Source organism: Canis lupus, chromosome 36 (assembly GCF_011100685.1).
Source record: "Canis lupus familiaris isolate Mischka breed German Shepherd chromosome 36, alternate assembly UU_Cfam_GSD_1.0, whole genome shotgun sequence".
Lineage (NCBI taxonomy): Eukaryota > Metazoa > Chordata > Mammalia > Carnivora > Canidae > Canis > Canis lupus.
Window position 1 is genome coordinate 8,348,898 of NC_049257.1, and position 27,210 is coordinate 8,376,107.

The 27,210-nt window shown below is 34.2% G+C and overlaps 1 protein-coding gene across 1 annotated transcript in view; it reads right to left on the reverse strand.

The window, feature by feature from the left end:
• Window positions 1-27,210, reverse strand: part of KCNH7 (potassium voltage-gated channel subfamily H member 7) — a 479,507-nt gene that overhangs the window by 269,060 nt on the left and 183,237 nt on the right. The window lies entirely within an intron of this gene.

The following is a 27,210-nucleotide window of genomic DNA, read 5'->3' on the forward strand; positions in this document are numbered from 1 at the left end:
CTTTGTAGAGACTGGTCTATTTACATCTTCTTTGTCTTTGTTACCTAATTAAAAATAGAAAACCTCAACCCGGAATTCTCCCTCGTTCATTTTGTATGAAATAACCACTGATAAAATAATCAGCAAAGTAGTCTGATTCTTTACTATTAGGTATTTGAAGGTTTTTTTTTTTTTTAAGATTTTATTTATTTAGTCATGAGAGACACAGAGAAAAGAGGCAGAGACATAGGCAAAGGGAGAAGCAGGCTCCCTATGGGGAGCCTGATGTGGGACTTGATCCCAGTACCCTGGGATCACACCCTAAATTGAAGGAAAACATCCCAGGACCCCAAGATCATGCCCTGAACTGAAGGCAGATGCTTAATCACTGAACCACTCAGGCAGCCCAGGTATTTGAAGTTTTATCACTTATGAGAAACTGCTGGAGAACTCTGTTTTTTTTCACCATATAAGACAAAGTTTGACTTCCCTTTCAGTTTTCATTCACATGCCAGAGGATTTTGGGGGAACATCTTGCTGCCAGAAAAAAACTATCAAATATGCACTTTATGTGGCTCTCTCTTTACCCACAAGTTAGTAAGAGTAATTTTCTTCTTCACTTTAAAAATATACAACAAAACTCACTTTACTTTTTCTGGAAGAGCCATGTCTATTTCATTAGAGCTTCCCTTTTGTACCTGCTTTGATTTCGGCTATTTTAGAATTCATGCTTAAAATGTGTCCTTTCCAAAGTGATGTTTAGTTGTATTTATTTAGCACATTTTCCTATTTGGCAGCAAGAACATTTTATCAGGTGGCATTATTTCATGGATATAGCCTAAAATTAACACTATCAAATGAGGGATAAATCAAAATCTTAGCCAAAGATGGAAACACAGAAGATTAAATGTCTCTAAAACATTGATCTTCCTTTGAGGAAAGATTTGTCACTGAATGTTGTCCAGCTTTTACCTGAATCATTATGTCTGTTTGTAGGACATTCATTGCAGATGCTGCCAAGTGCTGTCAACCAAAGAGCCAATGTCATGTTGATTGCTGTTTCCTGCTGGTGGTTGGACCCTCATTGTGTTTCCTAGTCCATGTAAAATCAGCCTTGGCTGGTTTTGCACATTCTCTTTTTCTCACTGTCTCAATAAATTTTTCTGTTTTGTTTCCAGGACTGGATGACATAGGGGTCCAGTACTTTAATGCCAAAGAAACAAATTAACATGAAAATTCTGTGACATGATATAGTCATCACATATTACATATGTCACATCACAGAGTGAATTTTTTAATACACTGACTATAGTCAGATGCTTTTTAGGTATTTTTTATGTAAATGAAAGCAATATATTCCATTGACATGAAGGGGATCAAATAATCCCATTAGATTAGTCTACAAATTCCTTGAGGACAAGAAACAAAGCTGCTCGTTCTATTTTCCTCCAAAGGCTCTAGTCTAGCAAAGCCTACCAGATACATGCTGCTGAGTAACAGAGCATGTCTTTGTCATTTGCAATTTAACTCTCAGCGACTACCTTTCCCCAAGCTATTCCTCTACCTAATCTAGGGCCACCTAGCTGTCCTCCACCTCTTCTTCATCCATTCTTCTTAATTATAGAATCTTGTAGAAGGGGTCTTTCTTTAGGGGATTCATTAGGGCCTCAATCAGAAAGAGTCAGCATTGGAACATTTTTTATTTTTGACAATCCTCTATCACTTTGCCTATATCAAAATGCACTTCCTCTGTGCCTTCTGGTTTGGTGTCTTGACACTTGACAGTGTCATTCTCCATATGAATGGTCAGGTCATTCTTAAATTTTTATCTGGAGGCTTCCCACATTTATGGCCTTTCTCTTCACCACTTAATCCTTCCTTTATGTGATCTGGTCCTGTTGTCTCCTTGGGCAGGGCCTATGGAGCTTACAGCTTGCTAGGTAAGCATCAGCTTTGTGAACTATCCTTTAGGTTCCAGAAGAAACATATCAGATAGTTCTAAGTGACCAAACATTTAAACTTTATTCTTTAATCCATTTGAGTAGTTATAAAGCTGATGTGTCTCCATCTGATTCTGGAGCAGAAGAATGGCTGTAGTTGATTGACCCCTGTAGACCCGAATATTAATATGGTTAGTTTGCATGTAAGTTAATGAAAAGTTCTAGTCTGTCATCTCTCTTAGTGCTCACATTTGCCTTATGTTTTGATAGTTCCAAGTGAGAAACAACGTTTTAATTCCAAATGGGTACGGTGATGGAGTACTCAATGGTGGGCCTGTGGGACAGCATTTTGTAACAGAATGAATCTTCAAATTTTATCATTCAAAGGGAACCATACACCAGTTTTAGGTATGATACTTGAGGATAAGGTTCTTGGCTACTTTATTTTTGTTTTTGAGGTAGTAGTTCTATCTGGAGGCAGACTGAACATTTCTAGGTCCACCTTGAAAGACGAGGGGTTAGGCTTAGCAGTGCTGCTGGTCAATGGAAAAACCTCACAGGGGCCTAAACAGTGACTGGTGCATATAAATTTAGATTCTGGTACCCCTAGAAAGGATTTATGTTCAATCATCAGTTGAATTTTTTCAACTAATTTTTAGTCCGTTTTTCAAATGCTCATTTGAATGTCAAATGAGGTCATCTTATATACCTTGCTTTTTGGGGTACTTCAAACAATATAGTAGTGACTGGAGCATAGAGCAAAATCAGTTTTTCCATTTTGAATCAGAAGAACAATTTTTCTAGCACATTCACGGAACCTTATTGGTAGACAAGGTACCATATCATTAACTCTGAGGAGTTGCTGAAATAGTTATAAATAAAGGCATGATTTTAAAAGTAAGCAGAATTTAAGATGAAAGAATAAAGCCAAGGAAGAGTTATTAAACATATTTGGTGACTATCAGCAATGTGTTCTAGAAAAGTGGAGTTATTCCCAAAGAATGTGCAGTCTTTGCATGTAAACATTAACTCTCTGGCTGGTCACCCAATTGGTATTTAGACATATAAATTACTATATTATTGAAAGGGTGTCAGACCAAGTGCCGTTCTAAATTTAAAGCAGCCAATCAAAGAAAGGGTCCTGGAGAGAGTGAGTTTAGGCAAAGGTTAAAGAGGGGATAGGAATTTACTGGTAACCCATAAGCTATTTTTAGCATACTCATACATATACATCCAGTATCCATCTAAATCAGGTTTTCTCGATGTTGGCACAATAACATTTTGGGCCAGATAACTATCTGTTATGGGGGGCTGTCCTATGAATTGTAGAAATTCAGCAACATTCTTGGCCTCAACCTGCTAGATACCAATAGAACCTCCTATTCCAGTGAAGCAAAATGTCCCCAGACATTGTTAAATGTCCCTTGTGGTGGGGATAAGATCATTCCCCGCGACCCCATTGAGTACCATGGATCTAATGACATTTTATAGGAAAGTCTTTCATTTGATACTCATGGTCTTATAGTAACAGTGATAATAGCCAAAATTCAAATTCTTACCATGTGCTAAGTATTTCACCAGTATCCTTTCAGTCAGTTCTCACAAGTTTGTGAGATAGTAGGGTACATATAGTATCAAGTTTTTAAAATATTGAATTTAAATTTATGGAATGAATGAATGCATTGTGTACCATTTTGCAGATAAATAAACCGAGGCTTAGAAGAATTATGAAACTTGCCCAAGGTAACACTAGTAGGAAGGGATAGAGCATGGAAACACACCTAATTTTGACTACCTCAAAGTCCATGCATGCAAGCACTATATTACAAGATTTTCCAATACAGCTTTTACTTTATCTGTAATAAAAACAAACAAACAAAAATAACTGACATGAAAGTTAACCATATGCTGAGATTAAAATATCAGAGAGTCTGAAAGGCTGAATATTTTCTCTCTAAGATCAGGCAAAAGGCAAAAATGTCCACTCACAGAGCTGTTATTTAATATACTGCTAAAATTCTAGCCAGTGCAATAAGGCAACATAAGTAAATAAAAAGCATCCAGATTGGAAAGAAAAATAAATAAATAAAACTGTCCTGATTAGTAGATCACATGATTGCCTACATAGCAAAGCCCAAAAAAATCTACCAAAAAAAACCTCCTAAACTAATAAGTGTGTTCAATAAGGTCAACAGGATACAAGATAAACATACAAAACTCAATTCTATTTTTACAAATTAACAATGAGCCAAAATTAAAACAATGTCATTTCTAATCAACAAGTATGTTTTTTTTTTGTTTTTTTTTTTTTTTTCTTCTTTTAACTTTTTTTTTTTTTTTTTTTTTTTTTTTTATTGGTGTTCAATTTACTAACATACAGAATAACACCCAGTGCCCGTCACCCAACAAGTATGTTTTTTATTTAGTATTTCATTATAAATAAATAAACACTTAAAAGTAATTCTAACAACTATGTACAGAACGTGTATGGGAAAGCCACACAATGCTAATAAAATAAACAAAAGAAGATTTATAACTATAACTACAATATGTATTTTTATAAATATTTATACAAATTTATAAAAATTTATAAATAAATAAAGACCTATTTGTTCGTGAGTTGAAAGAGTCAACAATAAAGATTTCAATTCTCTCCAAATTGGTATGCAGGTTTAAAATACATCTTATCAAAATACCAGCAAGCTTTTTAAGAGAAGATATAGAGCAGGTTATTAAAAACTTTATATGGACAAGCAAAGGAAATAGAATAGAACAATTTTGAAAAAAATTAAGTGAGAAACATCAGTATAGACTGATGATTTCAATATAGTTCTGAAGACTGTGTGGTATTAGTAGAGCATAGATGTATAAATCAATGGAATAGAACATGGAACCCAGAAATAGACCCATACAAAAATACAAAGGTGCAGAAGCAATTCAGCTGAAGAAAAGATGACATTTTAAACAGTAGCAAGAACAACAAAAAGGAATCTCAACCTAAATCTCAAAACTTATATAAAAAATTAATTAAGATGTATCATAGGGTTAAATGTAAAGTGTAAATCAACAAAAATTTTAGAAAAAAACACAGAAGAAAAAAAAAAGAAAAAACACAGAAGAAAATCTTTAAGATCTAGACTAGGGGGGGCACCTGAAACACTCCATGGTTGAATATCTGCTTATGGCTCAGGTCATGACTCCGGGGGTCCTGAGATTGAGTCCTGCATTGGGCTTCCCGCAGGGAGCCTGTTTCTCCCTCTGCCTATGTCTCTGCCTCTCCCTCTCTCTGTGTCTCTCATGAATAAATAAATAAAATATTAAAAAAAAAAAAGATCTAGACTAAGGAAAGAATTCTTAGACCTAACACAAAAATCACAGTCCATAAAAGAAAAAAATGATAATTTGGGCTTCATCAGAATTAACAACTTTTATAAAATGACAAGTCACAGAATGGAGAGAATATCTGCAAATCACATATCCAAAAAAGGACTAGTACCTACTATCTATAAAGAACATTCAAAACTCAACAATAAAAGAAACAACTCAATTAGAAAATAGACAAAAGGCATGAAAATTTGTTTCACTAAAGATGATGTACAGATATCAAATAATCACCTGAAAAGATGTTCAGTTTTGTTGACCATTAAGAAAATGCAAGTTAAAACCACACTGAAATACTACTGTACATTTAACAATTAGGCAAAATAAAAAATATTGACAAAATCAAATGCTAGTGAGGATTTAGAGAAACTGGTTCACTCGTACATTGCTTGTTGAGAATGTAAATGGGAGAGCCACTCTGCAAAGCAATTTGACAGTTTCTTAAAAAAATAAACTTGTAATTACCATGTGATAAAGCAGTTGCATTCCTGGGAATTTATCCCAAAAAAAGTGAAGACTTCTCTTTATATAAAACTTGTGTTTATATAAAGCTTGTATATGAATGTTTACAGCAGCTTTATTCATAACAACCAAATCCCAGAAATAACACAGAACCTTTCAACAGATGAATGGTTAAACAAAACTGTGGTACATCTATACCATGGAATAATACTCAGCAATAAAATGAACTAATGATACATACAAAAACCTGCATGAATACCCAGGGAATTATGCTGATGAAAAAAAAAGCTTATACCAAAAGGTTATATACTGTATTATTCCATTTATATAACGTTGTGGAAATGACAAAATTGTAGAAATGGAGAGCAGATCAGTGGTTGCTAGGGATTAGGGAAGGTGTTGGTAGAAGGAGGAAGAGTAACAGTGATCACTAAGGGATTTTGGTTGTGATAGAAATGTTTTCTATCTTGACTATATCAACGACAATATCCTGGTTGCTATCTGTAGTATAGTTTTTCAAGATGTTACCACTGTAGAAAGGTATATAGACTTTCTCTATAATATTTCTCATAACTGTATTTCTTACAATTAGAGTAAAAAACCAAAAACAATAAAAGAAAACTATGATTAAAAAATACCACATAGAGAAAAATTCAAAAAGTCTGGGACATTTGGATAAGTTTAATAATTGACAAGTCTTAACCATATTTTTTAACCACTTCAGTTTCAATGAAGCCCATGCAGTCATTTTCTTTCATTTGCCATTAAGATAAAGGACAATAATGTGGCCATGAAGAGTCTATCTTTCAAATGGAACTAAAGACTCCTAAACTCAGTAAATTTTACTAGGTAGGTATAAATTATGGGAGATTTGGCCTTGATTAAATTCTGTCTTAAGCCCCTGCTCACTCTTACTACAACAATCTGTTCAGTTTTTCTGAATGCTCCACAGTGATGGTGCCTGTATAGATTCTTAAAAACACTCATTTGTATGCAGAACTCAGTGCATATAGTAATCATAGCAGCAAATACATATCGACTAGCCTCTATATGTAAGGCAACGTGCTAGAACACAGTACCTTTTATATTATCATCTTGTCTTTTAATTTTTACGCTGTTTAATTTTTATTTGCACATACTTTTTAAAAAATTAAACAAATGGATAGCAAGGCCCTTAAGGTGAGTTCTTGTCTCTGAATCTTGTATGTGTATCATTATGACTCTATTATAATGTCTTATAAGCAGGAGAAATACAGCATGTTTTTCAAAATATGTGATTAATTATGAGATTCTCAACTTAGCTATTTACAATGCTTTCTCAGGAAAGGTACAGAATATATTGTGGGTTCTTGAAGGTGTGTTGTCACTAATATTTGACTAATTCAGGAAAGATCATATCTGCTGCCAAAATCCTTCTTTCACTTGTATCACATTTTGCTGCCTCCTGGGAACAAGAGAGTACTGGACAGCAGAAATACCTGCATGCATCTGCTGGAAGCCACAGATTAGCCTTGGGGCTGCAGTAACACTTGCTTAACTTAAAATCCACATCAGCATGTGGCTGTTTTCTTGCTGTTCTAGAATGGAGGGTAGAGAAAGGGAGCTGATAACCAGAAGTTTACTTAGCAGTAGGTAGCCAGAAAAGCACTAAGTAATAATGTACCAGAGATTTCAGAATATGTTTATTGTTACGTTGAAACAATTAAAAGAGGAAAAGCTTAGCGGTCAAATTATGAGCATTTGGGGAAGTATAAGATGAAAGAATGCTTATGGTTTGAGAATTTTAAAAATACTTTATGGAGAGAAAATAGAAATATTTATGCAATTAAAACTTGAAACCATATACAGCTCAAGCTATTACTGAGAGGAACCCCTGAGTTAATGGGATTTCTTCCTTTGAAATATTTTAATGACTCTAAGAACTGCCTTCCCAGTGTTTTTATGGTGAATTTTGTCAAATAATGCTAAACCAGCTTAGTTTCTAACCTTATTTTATCAATCAGGGAAGCCAGCTGTCTCAGAGCATCCCTAATTGATGATTGTTCAAACTATTGATTTTGCTTTAGACACCACTCTCAGCAATTTATCAGAACCTATTTGCAAAAAGTCTCCCAGAGTATGCTGCTTCACTCTAATTACATAGTAAATAGAGGCATAAATTTCAGAGAAACTATATGTAAAATTTTATAGCTGAAATGAAATTGCATTTACATTACAGAAAACAAAGAATGCGTTTAATTATTTAAAGAAAATGCTTAACAAAGCAGATTGATATACTATTCAATGAGATTTGTCTGCACCTGTAAAAATAATGGTTCTGACTCAGAGGATTAGTGGGATTTTACAACAGAAAGTTCAAACTTGTTCTTCAGCAGACCCGTTGTGTGGTTCCTGTTTATGAGCTTGGAGTCACCAACATACTACTCTTTTTCTACTTGCTACCTCTTGCTCTGCATCTTCCCAACGCCCCCATCATCTGCCTACGGTTTAAGGAAGTCTTTCTGGGTAACTACAGGAAAAATAGGCTTGAGAAAAATGCATGACATCTGTGCTATTAACAATGGCTCCTTAAGCATCACCAGTCTTTAACTCTGGAAGGAAATCTTAGCAAGCAAAAAGTCATTTGTATGAGAGGAAATTGCTGATGGTGCATCCTTTTATTATGTCAAGGTATTTTTTTAAATAAAGTTGTTCACATAAATAAAACAGTAGCAACTAATGATTCCAAAACAATATCCCATAATTTTATATGTTGGATATAACTTTTTTTATATCAGCCAGAAACTTCCCTTGGCTTCTATGACACTATTATCTATGATTTTTTTTCTCAAGAAATGGTGAGTTAAGCCATCCTGTCCAGAGTATACCAGTGATTGAAATTTGACCAATATTAGAGTTTATCCAAAGAGCAAATGTAAGGTTTTAGTCATTAATATCTCTACAATTAAAAATAATACTTATTTTCATAATTAGTTACATTTAAGCAAAGTTATAAATCAAAATAAGTATTTTTTTTTACTTTTATGTTGTATATCTAGGAGGAAGGAATCACTTTGCTTTTGTTTTTCTAAATAAACTGACAAAATTGCTTTCCTATTCTTTAATTATTTTAATTTTTCTTCTCTGAAAAACTTTGAACATCCTTACAACAAACTCAGACTACACTCAATAGACTGCTTTATTAAAGATCAAACACAGCTAAATGTAGAGACTATTTGATGGAGGTTTCTTGATCCTAGAAAATAACAATCTTATAAATATAACTTGGGTCTTTCCCTCTTTCTTTCTTTCTCTCTCTATATACACACATATATATTTAATTTTTAAAAATCATTACCAGTTTGATTCATATTTAATTTGTAGCACTTCACAATTAGTAAAACTATTCTACTCCGTTTTAGCAAAACTATATCCTATGTTTGAGAAGATTCATTTTTTTGTTTTCTGTTTTAAGAATCCTTATGGTATTCTTGTGCATTGTTTCTATTCGATTGAGGTATTTACTGAAGCATTTTTATAATCTGTAATTTTTTATTACTTTTTAAAATGCTACCATTCAACTGGGAAGCAACTCTGTGGCTAAGCTCATTTGTAATTTTAATGAGCATATACTGTATATTACCATCTCTATGACTATTAAAAAAGGACATTGCTCTTTTTAGGTATGTAGAATATTAGAAAAAAATGCATCTAGATTTTCTGAGGCGATAGCCATGCAAATTCCTCACCTACTATCCTGGAGTCTTGTTAAAGACGCTAAGTCAATTTGTAAGTTTTCATTATGCTTTGGGGATTGGAAGAATGTGCAACAGTATTCTGTTACTTCAAGCTCTCTGTTCTCGCTCCCACAGGAGATCACTCAGAGCTTCTGGTAACATCCAGAAAGTATACTTTCCTGGGAAATCTTCCATATTGATGCTACTTGAGACTATTTAAACTCTGTGTATGACACATCTCTCAACTTCCATAAATTATCTCTTTTTCTTAGGTTGATAAGCCAATGGCAGTTATTTGTCCATCTCATCCTAGAAAGACATAAATGAGTGGTTTCTAAACACCATGAATACTTCAGGTTTTTTTTTTTTTTTTTTTTTTTTTTTTTTTTACTCCAGGGGTTTAAGAAAAAGATATACAGTTAGTGTGATCAAAATGGACAAAGACTAGTTTTGTCAAGGCAATGTGTAGAGCAAAACATGCATCAATAAATACAGAGGGCCTTCAAATGTGGCTTCCCAGAGTCAAGCAAGAGGTTGTTGGTCCCAAGTAAAAAAGGCAGAAAACCTCAGTTTTTGTGTCCACCTGAGGGCACATGGGGTCATGTGAAGTAGTTAAGTAGCTCCTGGCACAACCTGTTAAGAGAACTACCATTCTCTTTGTTCCAGTCTCCTGCACTCTGACCTGTGTGTGTGTCTATTTGAATGTGTCCTGGAGGGATAGTACATGTAACACATATAGTAAAGCATAGTGGCTCTTATAATATACAAGGCTTCCATAATATGTTTGATTATTTTCTTTTTAAACCTATGAGGGGTCATTACTAAATTTGTGTTGCCACAACTTATAAACTCTTCATATTAATATTCTTTCTCACAGTTTATAGTACATAAGACTATGAGCTCCTAATGGACAAGAACTAAGTTATATGTATTATCATATCCTTAGTTAGCCTGCCATGGGCATTAACCAAACAAGTAATGAATAAATAATGTTCATAAGGAACTGTAAATTACCGAGGTCACAATATAGGATCTGGAGTCAAACTCCAGACAGCGAACTATTGGCCCATATCGTGTTCAATAAATGCAACTAATAAGTTACTAACTATAGATACACAGTGTTTGCCACTAACTAAACTTTAACCCATTGTGCTAAGCACCCCCACAATCTAGTCTCCCATATATTTCCAGCTGTATCTCTCACTAGTTTCTTTTATGTCTGTTCACATTAAAAAAATATAGAATTCTAGTGCTTTTGCTTATGGTTTTCTCAGTCCAGAACATTCTTTCCCCATAATTCATGTCTTAAAATCTATCATACTGTATATCAGGTCAACAAACTGGCCTGTAGCCAAATCTGGCCCTTCACTCATTTTCTGTCCAGGCCACAACTTGGATATTACATTTTTAAATAGTTGCATTTTAAGTGGTCATATAAGTGCCCATATAGTATCTTCAATGTTGCCCGTTGGACTGCAAAACCTTAAATATCTACTTTCTGACCCATTATAAGAAAAATGTGCTCATCTATGCTTTAATTCCAGATTAAATGCTACCTTTCTCATGAAAACTAAAGTCTTTCAGGTAGGGGAGAAAATGTCTTCTTTTAAGTATCTTCAATAGATTTTTAAGCAGCCAAAAAACATTGCTTTGCTTTTCTTTACACATAAAATGCTTGTAAGTGTTTCTGCAGGTTTTAGACAAATATGATTTCCGTATGTCATTCTTGTCAATGAAAATAAACCGAGAGGAACCATTTGAATATCATAACTATTAATTCATAGATGTTATTGGTAGGTGACAGGAGGAAGTGAGTGTTTATAAACTCTCTTGCATATCTGGCATTTATATAGTATTGTTAAAACTAGGCCTAGAATTCAGAACATTATTAATATGTTTTACATATTTTTAATGTAATAGTGCAACATTGTAAGAAATATTAGTATTTATGAGTGTTTTTTAATGACTTTGTGTGCTTTTAAGAATATATAAATCTTAAAAGCTCTAAAGGTGTAAAAACAGCTGAACCATTTAAAAGAACTTTGAGAAACCACATACAGAGTGTAACAATATTTAACAATAACAATATTAAAGGAATCCAAATAGAGAATGACCCTAAAATCCCATAAGAGGGTGGGAAAAATAAACAAGCAGACCACAAAATAAGTAAGCTAGTAGAATATGAGAAGAACAGGGAAATTCCTTAATATTGATCAAATAGAAGAACTGGAAGTCAATACAACAAGTTGCAATCATCACAGAAGGCCTTAATATGGAAAATAATGTTACAACTAAGAGATGTTGAACACATCAAATAAATATATGAAATCTTGTAGTTACAGAAAAGTTTTCTTTGGCCTCATGTCACACATCTACTCTCCCATATAAAGGTGCTCATAGGAGATACACTCAAGAGCAAAAGCCTAGAGAATCTAAATAAGAGAGCAACTGAGAAATGGCATTTGTATTTGTGGCATCAATATCCATTCACTGCTTGGAAATGGCCCATATGAGTTTCAAATACAAAACTAGAAAAAAGATAATGTGTTAATATTTTATTAATAACTATTAAGACTTACTGCAGCAACTTTTATTACTAGAGGATGAATAAGTACTAGAATTATTTGCTAGGCTTTTTCCCCCGCTATGATTTTGAGGTTTTTCATGGGCAGATAGTATGTATTATTTATTTCTACATCCTGTCTGCATCATTTTTGCATAAAGTAAATATTCAGTAAGTTTTTTTTAATAAGTTTAAGTATAAAAAATGAATTGATGAATTTTTTTAAAGCTTTTCTTTATTTATTCATGAGAGACACACACAGAGACAGAGAGAGAGAGGCAGAGACATAGGCAGAGGGAGAAGCAGGCTCCCTGCAAGGAGCCTGATGCAGGGACTCGATCCCGGACTCCAGGATCAGGCCCTGAGCCAAAAGCAGACGCTCAACTACTGAGCCACCCAGGTGTTCCGAATTGAATTTTGTACGAATGTCTTACCACCCTTTTACTAAAATTGATGTATGGAAATCCTACAGATACGTGAAGGTAGCAAGGCTTAAAAAGTTATATGGAGCGTCTTTCCAAAGCTTTAATTAAAAAAAAAAATTCTGGTTAAAAAAACACATAGAAATAAAACAATTATGTATTATGAAGTAAAGTATAAAAATTTCATTAACTTTTAAGTTGAGTAACAAAACTTCATATATATATATATATATATATATAGTATGAGGCCCTTTTTTATTGGTAATTAATTACTTACAGAGATACATTTCAACTATCCTCTGCCATTAGGGACATTGAAAATGGATGTTTTGTTATGAGGGAGAAGAAAAAGACATAGAGATCAAACTATATGTTGGTTTAATGAGTTTCAAAATATGAAGTCCAAATAGAGCTAAATGTGATACGTAGTTTAGGACTGTGGTATGTCAGCTTTGCCATAACAGTACCTAGAGAGACACAAGTTGGTCCTGAGGTCAGAAGGTCAGAGTCCTTGAATTGTTGATTAAGACTCAGCACTTTTTATTAACAGCTATCTTTGAGCCTTGGCAACATTTGGGTCAACTTCATTTTAATAATTAAGTAACCAAATAATGGATGGATAATGGCAAAGTAGTTAAGAGTTTGGGCGTCAGATATATCTAGTTCAAGTCCTGTCTTTGTCAGCTAACAAGAATTATGATTTTTGGCAAATTATTTTCGTGATCATGGTATCTCCCCTGCCAGGTAAGTATTGGCAAATTATTTTCAATAAACCTTATTTTTTCTTCATGGGTAAAATGGCTTAATAATCATACATATATATTAAAAGAATGTAAGAAATAGAAGAAAGAACATGTGTAGAGGACTTAGCGCTGTACCTGGCTAAAGTAAGCATTCCATTAATTTTACTTATTAGCATTAAAAAAATCCCTGATGAGGAGAGAGTAGTCATTTCTAAATAATCTGCTAATAAATACTGGTCGCTTCTTTAGAAATGTATGGTTTCCTTACAGCAGCAGTGTTTTCACATAAAGTTAATGAATGCTTAACAGCCTTTGCGATGCCTCCAGCTAATGTCTGACCTACTTATTAGGAAGGAAGCGCCAATAATCTGGGCCCTTATAAAGGCTCTGTTTTTCCTGGACTGAGAAAATTGTATAATTGCTACTTTATATATTGCTATAGAATAATTTCAATTATATGAAAGTACTACAATCCTTAAAGTAGTTAATTGGTTACTTTTCCTAAATTTATCCTTTCTAGATCATTATCTCAAATGCCCAGGAAATAAATAATAAATGTGCTTATAATGTGGATATTATCATTAACAATCATACGTTAGAGTATCTAAGATCAGGTTTTTTAAAGTTACAAATAAGACAAGACTAAAATAAAGTAATATAATTTTATGTTAATTATATAATATAATATAATTCTAATAATACAAATCTTTAGTGGCCTATAAATTCTAGAGTGTCAATGAGGTCGTAATCGGATTTTGTAGTCTTCTATTCTTGATATCACATTTTAGAAGGGAAATTGACAAAATAATATCCTCTGAGGAAGAGCAAACAGAAGATAGAAGTTTGAAGGAAAGTTCATATGAGGAATGAGTAAAGTATCAAGACTAGGTTAAAAGATTTCTCAAAAGCCAGGAGAGCTGCAATCAAGGTTGATAGACAGTTATGGAAGAGCATAAAGAATTACTGTGATTCCAGAAGGCAGAACAGGGACCAATAAATAAGCATTACAAGTACCATTGTTCATAAATTAGATAAACAGTTTAGGAATAGTTTGGGGCTTCCTTCCTTGTAGAATTCCATTAGAAGCTAGATAATGATTTTTCTGTCATGTTCAGTTGCTACTTCATTGGAATGATGGGCTGCTAAGAACACTGCTCATTTTTTTAGCCTCTGATTTGATGGTTCCAGAGCATGAGGCAATTGAAGTTCATATATTTCTGCACTTGAGTGTCTTCAGATTTGTAAAATAAAAAGTGTTAGAGTGGGAGTGCCCTAATATCTGAGGATTCTTTCCAAATGTTATGATTCTAAGGATGATTATTTTCTGAATTTTATTAAATAAAAGGTAAATTTAACCACTTTCAAGGTGGTGGTCTTAAATTTCAATGAATATACAAAAAAAAATCTGTTTCAATGAAATAATATTACCATTATTGGTGTCCAGTCTTTGAAGCTGAAAAATAAATTTCATTTAAATTAAAATATTTGAGTAAGAACATATTTCTGTCATGACAATTTTCTCTTCAACACTGCCTATATGGTTTTATTTGAGATTAATGAAGAGAGATCAGTGCTTGAAAAATTTTCCAACACAGATACTTTATATTGTTAATAGGAGTTGTAGTTAGGCTGTCAGGTAACTGCACAACAGTATTAGGTAATAATAAAAAGTTATAAATGCAGAGTTCATGTTTCAGGAAGATGGAAATTTCATTAAGACTCTATTTCCATTATCAATTATTAAGTAAATTCACCAACTGTTTTCTTCTTCTAACCTATTCAAGACAAAATCTTCTCAGAGGAAGAACATCTTTGTTATGCATGAATGAATTTTGAAATAAAGCACCCGAAGCCCTTTTTTGTATGTTGAAGATTTCTTAGAGATTGTATCTGAATAATTATGCCACAAAGCTTTTTGTTTCCAGAAAAGTGCAAGTCTACACATATAGTAAATTTTCAGAGAACAAAAGTATGCCAGAAAAACATGAAAATGGTTTTTACTTTGAGGTTTGTAATAGCAATCATCTAGGACTATTTTGCATTCAATGGATTTTTAAAATATCTACTTATTATTTTGAAGTCATTTAAATATTAATTCTCTCCTGAAAAGTTACAATCCCTGTGCATAGTAGTACAGCATGCATTTTCTTGTTTTGGGCACTGGTAAACTAGGAAATTCCTTATGTGAACTCAATAAGACAATGGTAGAACCGGAGAACAAATCCTGGCCCTTAATTTTCCAGTTCTGCATTGAATTGAAAGTCTTCTTTGATGATGAGTTGTCATTGAATCTAGTACCAAAAAAAAAGTAAATAAATAAAATAAAAATAAAATAATAATAATTAAAAGGTAGAATTTTCAGATGTTTGAACTCAGAATATTCAAATTAAAATGGATTCTACTCTCCTTTTGTTGCGTCAGCAACAGAGCATAGTTAAACATAGCTGTATTTGCATTCACCAATAAAATTATACAGCAATAATAATATATTCTATGTAATGACAGGATTATTTGATTTCATGTTTACTCATATAAAGTAATTAATATATTCCTAATATATTGGGCTGTTAGGTAAAGTCAAATAGTGCAGTAGGGAGTAAAAGAAAAAAAAAAAGGTAACTGCTCCCTCCCAATTTTATGTTCTTTTTTTTTTTTTTAATTTTTTTTTTTTAATTTATTTATGATAGTCAAAGAGAGAGAGAGAGAGAGATTGGCAGAGACACAGGCAGAGGGAGAAGCAGGCTCCATGCACCGGGAGCCCAATGTGGGATTCGATCCCGGGTCTCCAGGATCGCGCCCTGGGCCAAAGGCAGGCGCTAAACCGCTGCGCCACCTAGGGATCCCCCAATTTTATGTTCTTATAGCACTTTAATAAGCTAAAGAGTTTGACCTTCAGCATAACTAGATGTTATTTCGCTCATTGCTCTCATGGATCTTTGGTTTGATTTGGGGCCCCTAGAGCATGGGGGCATTATCTTATATTTCTTTGAGTCTCTAAAGTCCTAGCACAATTTCTGGCCCATTATGATAATTTGTGAGGTTTTTAAAGAGTTTCACAAGGCTAAAGCTTCTGCACATTTCACCATATCCATAAAGCATATAGCATAGTTAGCTCACGTATCAATGGAAATACTTCATAAATGTTTCTATGATAGGCTGTTTTAAAAAATCCTTTTTTTGTGTATAAAGATATGTATGAAATGAGGACTTTTATGACTTATGCACTTGATTTTTAATTCTTTAGTAGGTCTTTTTCACAATTCAGAACTCAGGTGTCCTGTTACGTTCTTGAGGGCTATGTTTCAAGATTTTGTTTTTAAGTAAACTCTACACCCACTGCAGGGCTCAAACTCACAACCCTAAGATCAAGAGTCACATGCTCCACTGACTAAGCCAACCATGTGCCCTGAAGGCTGTTTCAATATATAATATCTATTCTGTATGAAAGAAGCTAACAAGAAGCCTGGGTATATGTTACTACCATGAAGGAAACGTTTCTTTCCTTTTCACTTGGTCAACTCCTATTCTTTCCTCGTATCTAGTTGCAAATGTCCCTTCTTCAGCAAAGCCTTCTCCAAACTTCCTGACAGGGTTCAATTCTCAAATGTACTCTCACAGCACTATGGATCTCTGCTCTACTGAATGACAATTTTTATCTTTTAGTATGTTTACTTATGTGATGCCTGTATTTCCTACTAGGTTCTTGGGTGCACCAAAATAGGGGTCATGTATGCTTTTGTACTCACTCTCTTAGCATAAGACCTGGCATGGAGGAGGTCCTCCATCAATACTCAATGAATGAGTGAACAAACAGAGAAGCCTGTGAAGACCCAAATAAGACTCACTTATCAGATAGGTAAATATAACAAAGCCTATATCATCTTCCCTCCCCAACACACACATTCCAAAAAGAACTGCACCATGAATAGCATTCAAGAGACAGCATATTGGGACGCCTGTGTGACTCAGTGGTTAAGCACCTGCCTTTGGGTCAGGGCATGATCCCAGCATCCTGGGGTCAAGTCCCGCATCAGGCTCCTTGTATGGATCCTGCTTCTCCTTCCTCTGCCTATGTCTCTGCCTCTTTCTCACGGTGTCTCTCATGAATAAACAAAATCTTTAAAAAAAAAAGCATATTAAAAAAAAATAAATGATTCCTTATTATCTTGAAAAAATGCATTGCTTTTATGCTGAAGGACTGCTAAGTTAGAAACCGTTGTTTGAAGGGATAACATTATTCAAATACACGTTGATGATTTTTTATTTATTAAAAAGTAAACTATGGTATTTTTTTTCTGTATGCTCAAGACCAATTTTGAAATATGAATACCTACAAAATGTGGGACAGAAATAGCTTAGTGTGTTATTTTTTATACAAAATCTTAAGCAAAAGAAAATGTTTTGTCTCCTAAGCACATCACAGTTGTCTTAGTTTTAATTAGGAAAACTCAAAAGCAGTGCACTTTAATCTTATGATGTGGCTGAAAGAGCTGAGACTTACAATCTATCACACTAGCTTGGAGAAAGCGCCTACATTTCTGAGACTTTAACTTATTCTCCAAATGAAGATAATAATAGTAATACCAGTTAGCAGGAGTGTATGATGCTTAAAAGAGATATTTCAAATAAAATGCTTTGTACTGCAGCTGCTTTATAAATACTAGTCCCAATTTCAGTACTTTCATAACAGGAAATATTTACTAAAAGTTGTTTTTCTCTCTATAGCAAACACATTGTTTTAAGTCTCAAAACATATGTAGACCTTTTGAAGAAAAATGTCAAGGAATTTGGATAGCACCTTTCACTACATCTTTGGGATTAACATAGCTGCAGATACCACTGAGTGATTCCTGTGTGCCAAGAGCTTTAATTCATTTAATCCTCATAAAAACCCAGAGTTATAATTGCATTTCACTTGAAAGAAACTGAGGCTTACAGGGCAAACCTGACTCCAACATCACAGATTTTAACCTTGTTTTAGTAGATTTCAGGCATCTGCAATGCTCAAAGCTCTGGGTTTAGAAGGTAAGGTGTTGGCCCTAGTAAAATTATGTGTGTGCTGCGTATATAGTTACGCAGATGCTCTGTTGAAGTCAACAGAAGTTATTGGGGCAATTTTAATATTTTTAATGCACCAAGGTTTGAAGTCCTAAAGGCCCAATATGGTAGGTTATAAGCCCAACTCTGCTATTTGTTAGGAATCCTTGGATAATCAATCTAAAGCTGCATCTGTAAAATGAGGATAATAATGTGCAGTTCACTGGGTCATTGTGGTTATTATTGAGATATTATATGTAAATTCGTCACATGGTGACTAACTCATAGATAGTTTCTGATCAAGTATTTGACATAAATAACAATATAACACAAAGAAAAGAAACAACTGCACAAATCTATAACCACTTAAGATAACTTCATGGGGCGAGCCTTTCAAAAAAGATTCTATTCTAATATATATATTATATATACATTATATATATAATATGTATTTCTTAAAATAAGAGATTTTAATTGTATTTTAAATATTCTTTCTTGGATTTTAGTTTTGTAAACACTCTAGGAAATCTAAAATGATGTCTGTTTTGCTCTTGGCAAATTTCTCTGGGGAAACAGAAACAAACATTAAATTCATTGACTCAAGTTTCTATGCAACCTTAGTGTCAATCTTTTTATATAAGTTCAATACAAAGTCTATACTGACTAGACCACAAAATAGTCTACACAGAATATACAGACTATAACATAGTTTATATGTACATATTTGAAATATCCAGCTTACAAGGAATAAGCATTTAGAGGTGTCTTTTGCATTCAGTTCTTTTGCTGCACTTCCTGCTTGACTTCCCCTTGCCTTCTTTTTTTTTCCTTTTCCTTTTCCTTTTTTTTTTCTTGGTTGTCAAATGATCCTTTACTGAAATATTTTCCTTTGTAGTTAACTAGCTGGGCATTCCACTGCACCACCATTGATGTCATCTATGATGTCATGAGGGTGGTGGCCATCAACATTGTAATCCACAGACTGGGCAGTCCCCAAGATCTCTTTAATGATTCCGAAGAGTTCTCTGGCTAAAGATTGGGGCCACATCTGTTGGGCAATGTTGACAGTCTCATCAAAAGTGGTATTTCCACTGCACTTAATGTTTTCTGCTTCTTTCTGTCTCTTGGTGGGTCTTTGAGGGTTTCAATAATCAGGAAAGATGCAGAAGGTACCACTCAATCTGGGCCTGTCTGTTCTGAATGATCAGTTTCACTATGATCCTTAGACCCTTCCAACTACTGGTCACCTTTGGCAATGTCGTCACCAAACTTTTGTGGAGACAGACCCAGCAGTCCGACCTTTGGGGCCAGGACAGATGTGGCACTGGCTTCGCTACCAGTGCACCTCAGGTACATGACGTTGATCTCATTGGGGTTGAACTTAGGTGGCAATGTGGAGGCAGCTGGTGTCCGACGAACCCAGATTCCAGACAACCAAAGACAGTTGCACCTTTGCCTCCGCCGAACCAAAAGCCAAAAGCTTCCCCTTACCTTCATATCCATGATTTTTATGAGAAAATAAATCACAAACTAAAAGCATACAGGACATTGTAGAAGGGTGAAAAGGTATTACTCTACTTTAGTGATAATGATGAGGAAGGAAAGATGAGCAATAAGGGCTACAAATCATCTCTTTTCCTTTTCATTGCTCTGAGACTATAGCCAGGCCTGTTAGTAGGACACAGCATCTTTGTTGCCATGTTTGGTGACATGGCAAAAAAACAATAAATGAACAGATTGCATCAATGGCAAAGCATGTGGATGTTCATTATGGAGCATCGAGAGAGGGTAGAAAAATACACAGGAAAAGCTCAGTGATTTATTCTGCTAGATCCAGTTTAAAAAGAAACACTAAATGTTAGAGATGATTAATCATCAAGCTCAAGGGTTACAAATTCAAGTGACTACAGGTAAGAAAAATGAGAAATAAGCTGGGAAGACTGGCAATTCGGAGGACATGTGTCCTCTCAAAAGATGTTGAGCAGCTCTAGCAGATTGCTAATACACAAAGGGATGCTTGTATACAACTTCCATTTCTTTAAAATATACACTTTTTGGAGCAGCTTTAGGTTCACAATGAAATTGAGTAAAAACTAGAGTTGACATATTTCCCTTACCCCCACATAGACACAGCCTCTCCCATTACTAACCCCTCATACCAGACCAGTACATTTGTTACAATCTATAAACTTACACTGATTGATTGATATCTTATTACCATCCAAAAGTCCATAGTTTCCATGTGGATTCATTCTTAGCTTTGTATTTTCTGGGTTGTGACAAATGTATAATGACATATACCTACTATCACAATATACAGAAAAGTTTTATTGCCCTAAAAGCCCTCTGTGCTGCCTTTTCATCCCTCCTTTCCCCTGAACCTCTTGCAACCATGATCTTTCTACTTTTTCTATAGGATTGTCTTTTCAAAAATGACACATAGCTGGAATCACGCAGTACATAAACTTTTTAGTCCAGTTTTTTTTCTCACTTAGTAATATGCTTTTAGGATTCTTCTATGCCTTTTCATGGTTTGATAGCTCATTTCTTTTTAGCGTTGAATAATATTCCACTGCATAGATGTACTCGAGTTTATTTATCCATTCACCTACTGAAGAACATCTTGGCTGCTTCCAAGTCTTGGTAAATATAAATAAAGTTGTTATAAACATCCATGTGCTGGTTTCTGTGTGGACATAAATTTGAACTCATGTAGATAAATACCAAGGAGTGTGATTGTTGCATCATATGGTAATAATATGTTTAGTTTTGTAAGAAAATTCCAAACTGTCTTCTAAAGTGAGTGTGCCATTTTGCATTCCCTCCAGCAATAAATAAAAGTTCTTATTGCTCCATATCCTCATCAGCATTTACTGTTATCACTATTTTGGATTTTCACCAACTTAATAGGTATATATCTACACTTCTTTGTTGTTTAAATTTGCAATTATTTAATGTCATATGATGTGGAGAGTCTTTCATTTGCCATCTCTATATTTTCTAGGTGAGGCGTCCTTTCAGATCTTTGCCCACTTTTTTATGGGATTATGTTTTATTGTTGAGTTTTACGAATTCCTACATATTTTGGATAATAGCCCTTTACTATATTTCTTCTGCAATTTTTTAAAAGATTTTATTTATTCATCCATGAGAGACACAGAGAGAGAGAGAGAGAGGCAGAAACACAGAGAGAGGGAGAAGCAGGCTCCATGCAGGGAGCCCGACGTGGGACTCGATCCCGGGTCTCCAGGATCACATCCTGGGCTGAAGGCGGCGCTAAACCGCTGAACCACCAGGGCTGGCCTCTTCTGCAATTTTTAAAAGATTTTATTTATTTATTCATGAGAGACACACAGAGACAGGCAGAGACTTAGGCAGAGGAAGAAGCAGACTCCCTGTGGAGATCCTGATGTGGGACTTGATCCCAGGACCCCGGGATCATGACCTGGACCAAAGATAGGCACTCAACCACTGAGCCATCCAGGTGCTCCTGTTCTGCAAATGTTTTCTCTAATCTGTAGCTTCTCTAATCATTCTCTTAACAATATCTTTCACAGAGCAGATTTTAGTGAAGTCCAACTAAGCAATTATTTCCTTCATGCATCATGCTTTTGGTTTTGTATTTTAAAAGTCATGAACAAACCCAAGGTTATCTAGATGTTCTCTAATGTTATCTTATAAGAATTCCCCAATTTTTTTTTTTTTTTTTACATTTTGGTCTGTGATCTCTTTTGGTTAATTTTTACAAAGAAGGTAAGCTCTGTGACTAGATTTTGTGTGTGTCTGTGTGTAGATGTACAGCTGTTCTAGCTCCATTTGTTGAAAAGAGTATTTTCTCCATCGAATTGCCTCTACTCCTTTGCCAAAGATCACTTGATTCTATTTGTATAGGTCTAATTCTTGGCTCTCTTATTGATCCGTTTGTCCATTCTTTAATCAAGACTACCTTTTCTCATCTACTATAAGCAAGTCCTAAAATTGGGTAGTGTCAGTCCTCGGACTTTGTTCTTCGTCAATAATATGTTGGCTATTCTGGGTCTTTTGCCTCTCCTCATAAACTTTAGAGCCTTTTTAATAATATCTACAAAATAACTTTGTAGATTTTTTGAGATCATGCTGAATCTATAGATTGAATTGAAAAATCTATCTATAACATTGAAAGAACTCTCTGTTTAGTTTGTTTTGTGAGGGTTTTAAATTTATACCCAAATAGTTTGTTCCTGAGGGTGCCAACATAAATGGCATTGGAAGGTTCAAATCCCTGTCGTTTCTTGCTGGTACATAGAAAAATGACTGACTTTTTTTTTTTTTAAAGATTTTATCTATTTATTCATGAGAGACAGAGAGATAGAGAGAGAGAGAGAGAGAGAGAGAGAGAGAGATTGGCAGAGACACAAGCAGGCTCCATTCTGGGAGCCTGACATGGGACTCGATCCCCGGTCTCCAAGATCACACCCTGGGCTGAAGGCCATGCTAAACCACTGAGCCACCTGGGCTGCCCCCAAAATGACTGACTAATGTATGTCAGTTTCATATCTTACTGTATATCATGCTGTAATATCTTATTAGTTATAAGAGGTTTTTTGTCAACTCTTGTACTTTCTACATAGACAATGTCATCTACAAACAAAAACAGTTTTATTTCTTCCTTCCCTACCTGTATACCTTTCTTTCCCTATCTTTCTTTTCTTGAAAGACTTATTTATTTCAGGGAAAGAGAGAAAGAGAGAACAGAGGAAGGGGGAGAAGCAGACTCCCTGCTAAGCAGGGAGCCTAAGGAGGAACTTGATCCTGTGATCCTGAGATCATGACCTGAGCTGAAGGCAGTTGCTTAACCCACTGAGCCACCCAGGTACCCCTTGCTTCCCATTTTTCTCTTACTTCATTAGTTAGGACTTCCCATACGATACTGAAAAGAAGTATTGAGAGGGGACATATTTGCCTGTTCTGATCCTAGTAAGATAGCTTTGAGTTTTTCACCACTGAGAATGATGTTATCTGTAGTTCTTTTTGTAAATATTTTATCAAATTGAGGAAGTTATCCTCTAATTCCTACTTAAATAAGAACATTCTATCATGAATACATATTGGATTTTGTCAAAGGCTTTCTCCATAACTATTGATATGGTCATGTGATTTTTCTTCTTTAACTTGTTAATGTGATGGATTCCATTAATCTGTTTTCAGTTTTTGAGCTAGCCTTGCATATTTGGAATAAATCCCAATTGATTGGTGTGTAATTCTTTTTATATATTGTCCAAAGCAGAATGCTAGTATTTTCTTGAACATATTTTATGCTCATGAAATATATTGGTCTCTGGTTTTCTTGTGATGTCTTTGGTTTAGTATTAGGGTAATGCTGCCCTCACAGATTGAGTTAGAGGTATTCCCTCTGCTTCTTTTGAGAGAGACTGTAAAGAATAGATACATTTTCTTCATTGAATTTCTTCACCTGCACATAGTGCTTTCTGTCTTAGAAGTTTATTAATTATTGGTCCAATTTTTTAAATAAATATAGACTTATTATCCATTTTTTCTTGTGTGAGTTTTGGTAGATTGTGTCTTCAAAGGAATAGGTCCATTTCATCTAGATTATCACATTTGTGGGTGTACTGTTGCTTATAACGTTCCTTTATTATCCTTTTCATGTCTATAGGACCTTTAGTGATATTATCTCTTCATTTCTGTTATTGGTAATTTGTGTCTTCTCTTTTTTTTTTTTTTTTCCCTTGGTTAACCTGACTAAAGGCTTATTAGTTTTATTGATCTTTTTGAAGAACCAGCTTTAGGTTTTTTTGATTTTCTCTACGGATTTCCTTTTTTTTTTTTAACTCCCCTGACGTCTGCTCTAATTTTTATTTTATTTTTTAAAAGGTTTTATTTATTTATTCATGAGAGACACAGAGAGGGAGGCAGAAACGTAGGCAGAGGGAGAGGCAGGCTCCCTCCAGGGAGCCAGATGCAGGACTCAATCCCAGGACCTCAGGATCACGCCTAAGCTGAAGGCAGATGCTCAATCACTCAGTCACCCATTCCTCTGCTCTAATTTTTATTCTTTTCTTCTGCTTACTTTGGATTTGGTTTCCCTTGTCTTTTCTTCTCTTCTTTCTCTAGTTTCCTAAGATAGAAGTTTAGATTATTGATTATATCTTTCTTCTTTTTTAATGTATGCATTCAATAATAGAAATTTCCCTCTCAACACTTTCTGAATCCTACAAACTTTTAATTAAATTTTCATTTAATTCAAACTATTTTTTATTTCTCTAGAGAGTTCATCCTTGACCCATGGTATTTATTTAATCTCCAAGTATCGTGAGATTATTCAGCTACCTTTCTGCTATTGATTTCTAGCTTAATTCCATGGTGGTCTAAGAGAAGACAACTGTATAGTTCTTATTCTTGTAAAACATTTAAGATGTATTTTACGGTTGAGAATATGGTCTATCTTTGAGGATGTTTTATGCAAGCTTAAGAAGAATGTGTATTCCGCTACTGTTGGATATAACATTCTTTAGATGTCAATTATGTTCAATTGATTGATAGTGCTGTTGAGTTCAACATTCTCCCTAATTTTCTATCTGCTAAATCTACTTAAAATTCTTTCACTTTAAAAATTATTTCTTATACGATGGCAAGCCAAAAAATGCTGTGAGATATTGCAGTGTGGATTTAAATTTAACACAATCTTCCAGATTGTGTATGTAGAAATTAAGACTAAGAGAAGATAAAAACCTATATGTCCTATAGTTATTTAACAGTGAGACAAGGACTTAATTCTTTAAACACCAGTAGTCTTGTCACCTTTATGACTGGCTTCCTGAAGATTCTTAACAAAAAGTTCTGTATGATAATATAATACTTTTCTTTGGCAAAGGGATCTATCTTAGAAAATTTTTAAAAAATAATTTGGTTTATTAATACTTTGAAGAAACTATGTCAACCTAAAATTATTCTCAACATACTCCAAAAGAAAGACATTTCCCACAGGCAAGACTGAATGTGACAATACTATGATCCTGATACCCCAAATATACACTGTTACAGTCCAGTCTCTACTTCCTGCTGGCACCAGGTCACAGAGAGAAGTGCTTCATCAATGGGAACCCTATGGATCTTTACCTTTTAGTAAAAGCAAAATAAATTATAATCCCTTACACTTGTAGAAGGTTACCAGAATGACTAAAAGTTGCTGTTTGAGACAAGAACTTGGAAATGTAGAGAACTCAAAGTTGAAGGAAAGATAATAAAGAAAAAAAATGGTTGTAAAAGATGAACTAGATGTTAAACAGAAACTGGGGTATGGTATCTTTAACAAAATTCAATGAGGAAATTAAAATACACTTGGGAATCTTTAACTTTTTTCAGATATTATTATTTGCATTTAAGAACATAAAAGGTCATTGTATATAATGAAGATTGATTTATTTGAGAATCTTAACATCTCATCCAAATCATGGAATTCTGAGTAGGCCATGAATATTGATTATTGATATCATGATGGCTCAATCTGTAGATTGTAATAAAAAATGATCCTATAAGAAGCTATTTCAGGTAATGCAAATCTCATAAATTTATGGGATAAAGGTTGTGTATTACTAAGAAGGAGATACTCCAGATTTAGAAAGGAAATAAAAAGCAAGAGCGATCTAGTACTTACTAAAAGATGTTTCCAAAAAGCTAGTGTAGCATATCTCCTTTGTTCTCTGCAAATTCTGTTATAATAGGTCCTGATGCTAAGTGGTTTTGGTTTTAGGTAAGTAAAAAATTTTTAAAAATTATATTATAGCTGTATGTTTCTTAGAAAAAAAATTAGGGGAAAAAAGAGTAGGGAAAAATTAGAGAGGAAGATAAACCATGAAACATTCCTAACTATAGGAAACAAACAGTGTTGCAGAAAGGGAGATAGGTGGAACAAATAGGGTAACTGGGTGACATGCATAAGGAGGGCACATGATGAGACGAGCACTGGATGTTACACTATATGTTGGCAAATTGAATTTATTTATTTTTTTTTAAAAAGTCTTTATTTATTCATGTGAGACAGAGAGAGAGGCAGAGACATAGGCAGAGGGAGAAGCAGGCTCCATGCAGGGAACCTGATGCAGGACTCGATCCCAGGACTCCAGGATCACAACCTGAGCCAAAGACAGACGCTCAACCAATGAGCCACCCAAGTGCCTGGCAAATTGAATTTAAATAAATTTTTAAAAGAATTTTAAAGAAATTAGTTGTACTGAAATTCTGATTTTTCATGTAAAACCTGATAACCGAGTTAAAATGTATTCACTGTACACTCTCACACTCATTCACTATGGAATATATATAATCCATATTTCTATATTCCTAATACATATATTGCATATTACTTTTTTCAAGTAAGCCTATTTGTTTTCAGGTAAATTAAATTGATGGTAGATACTTGATATACGAGTCAATTTATGCAATCCCTTTATTTAATAAGTACATTTCATCCTATGTGCAAAAAATAAAGAAGTCTTTGATCTTTGTGTTTATTTGGAGTTAATAAATCCAGTCTCTTTCCTATTTCAGAGCTTTTACACATGCTCTGCCATCTGGCTGGAATAGTCTTTCTCTCTTCTAGTTGACTCTTACAGAGATCTTCTCTGATCATCTCCTTAATTTACTCTCAATAAGCTGTTCTCTTTTCTTTATAGTCCTTGTTTGCTTGGTTGTTCAAAATCTGTTTTGCATAGTACTCTATAAATTCCATTAGATCAAGGACCACAACTATTTTGCCCACCATGATGGTAGGTATAGCATGTAACAAAATGCTTGGCAAATATTATGTACACAATTAATATTTGTTCTGAGAACAAATAAATGAATTAGTATAACATAGCAGAAAGAGTTTTGAATTGGAGGTCAAGAGAAACAAATTCTTGTATAACATCAATCTATGTAGGTTATTTAACTTCTTATTTAACTAAATAACTTGTAGGATATTTA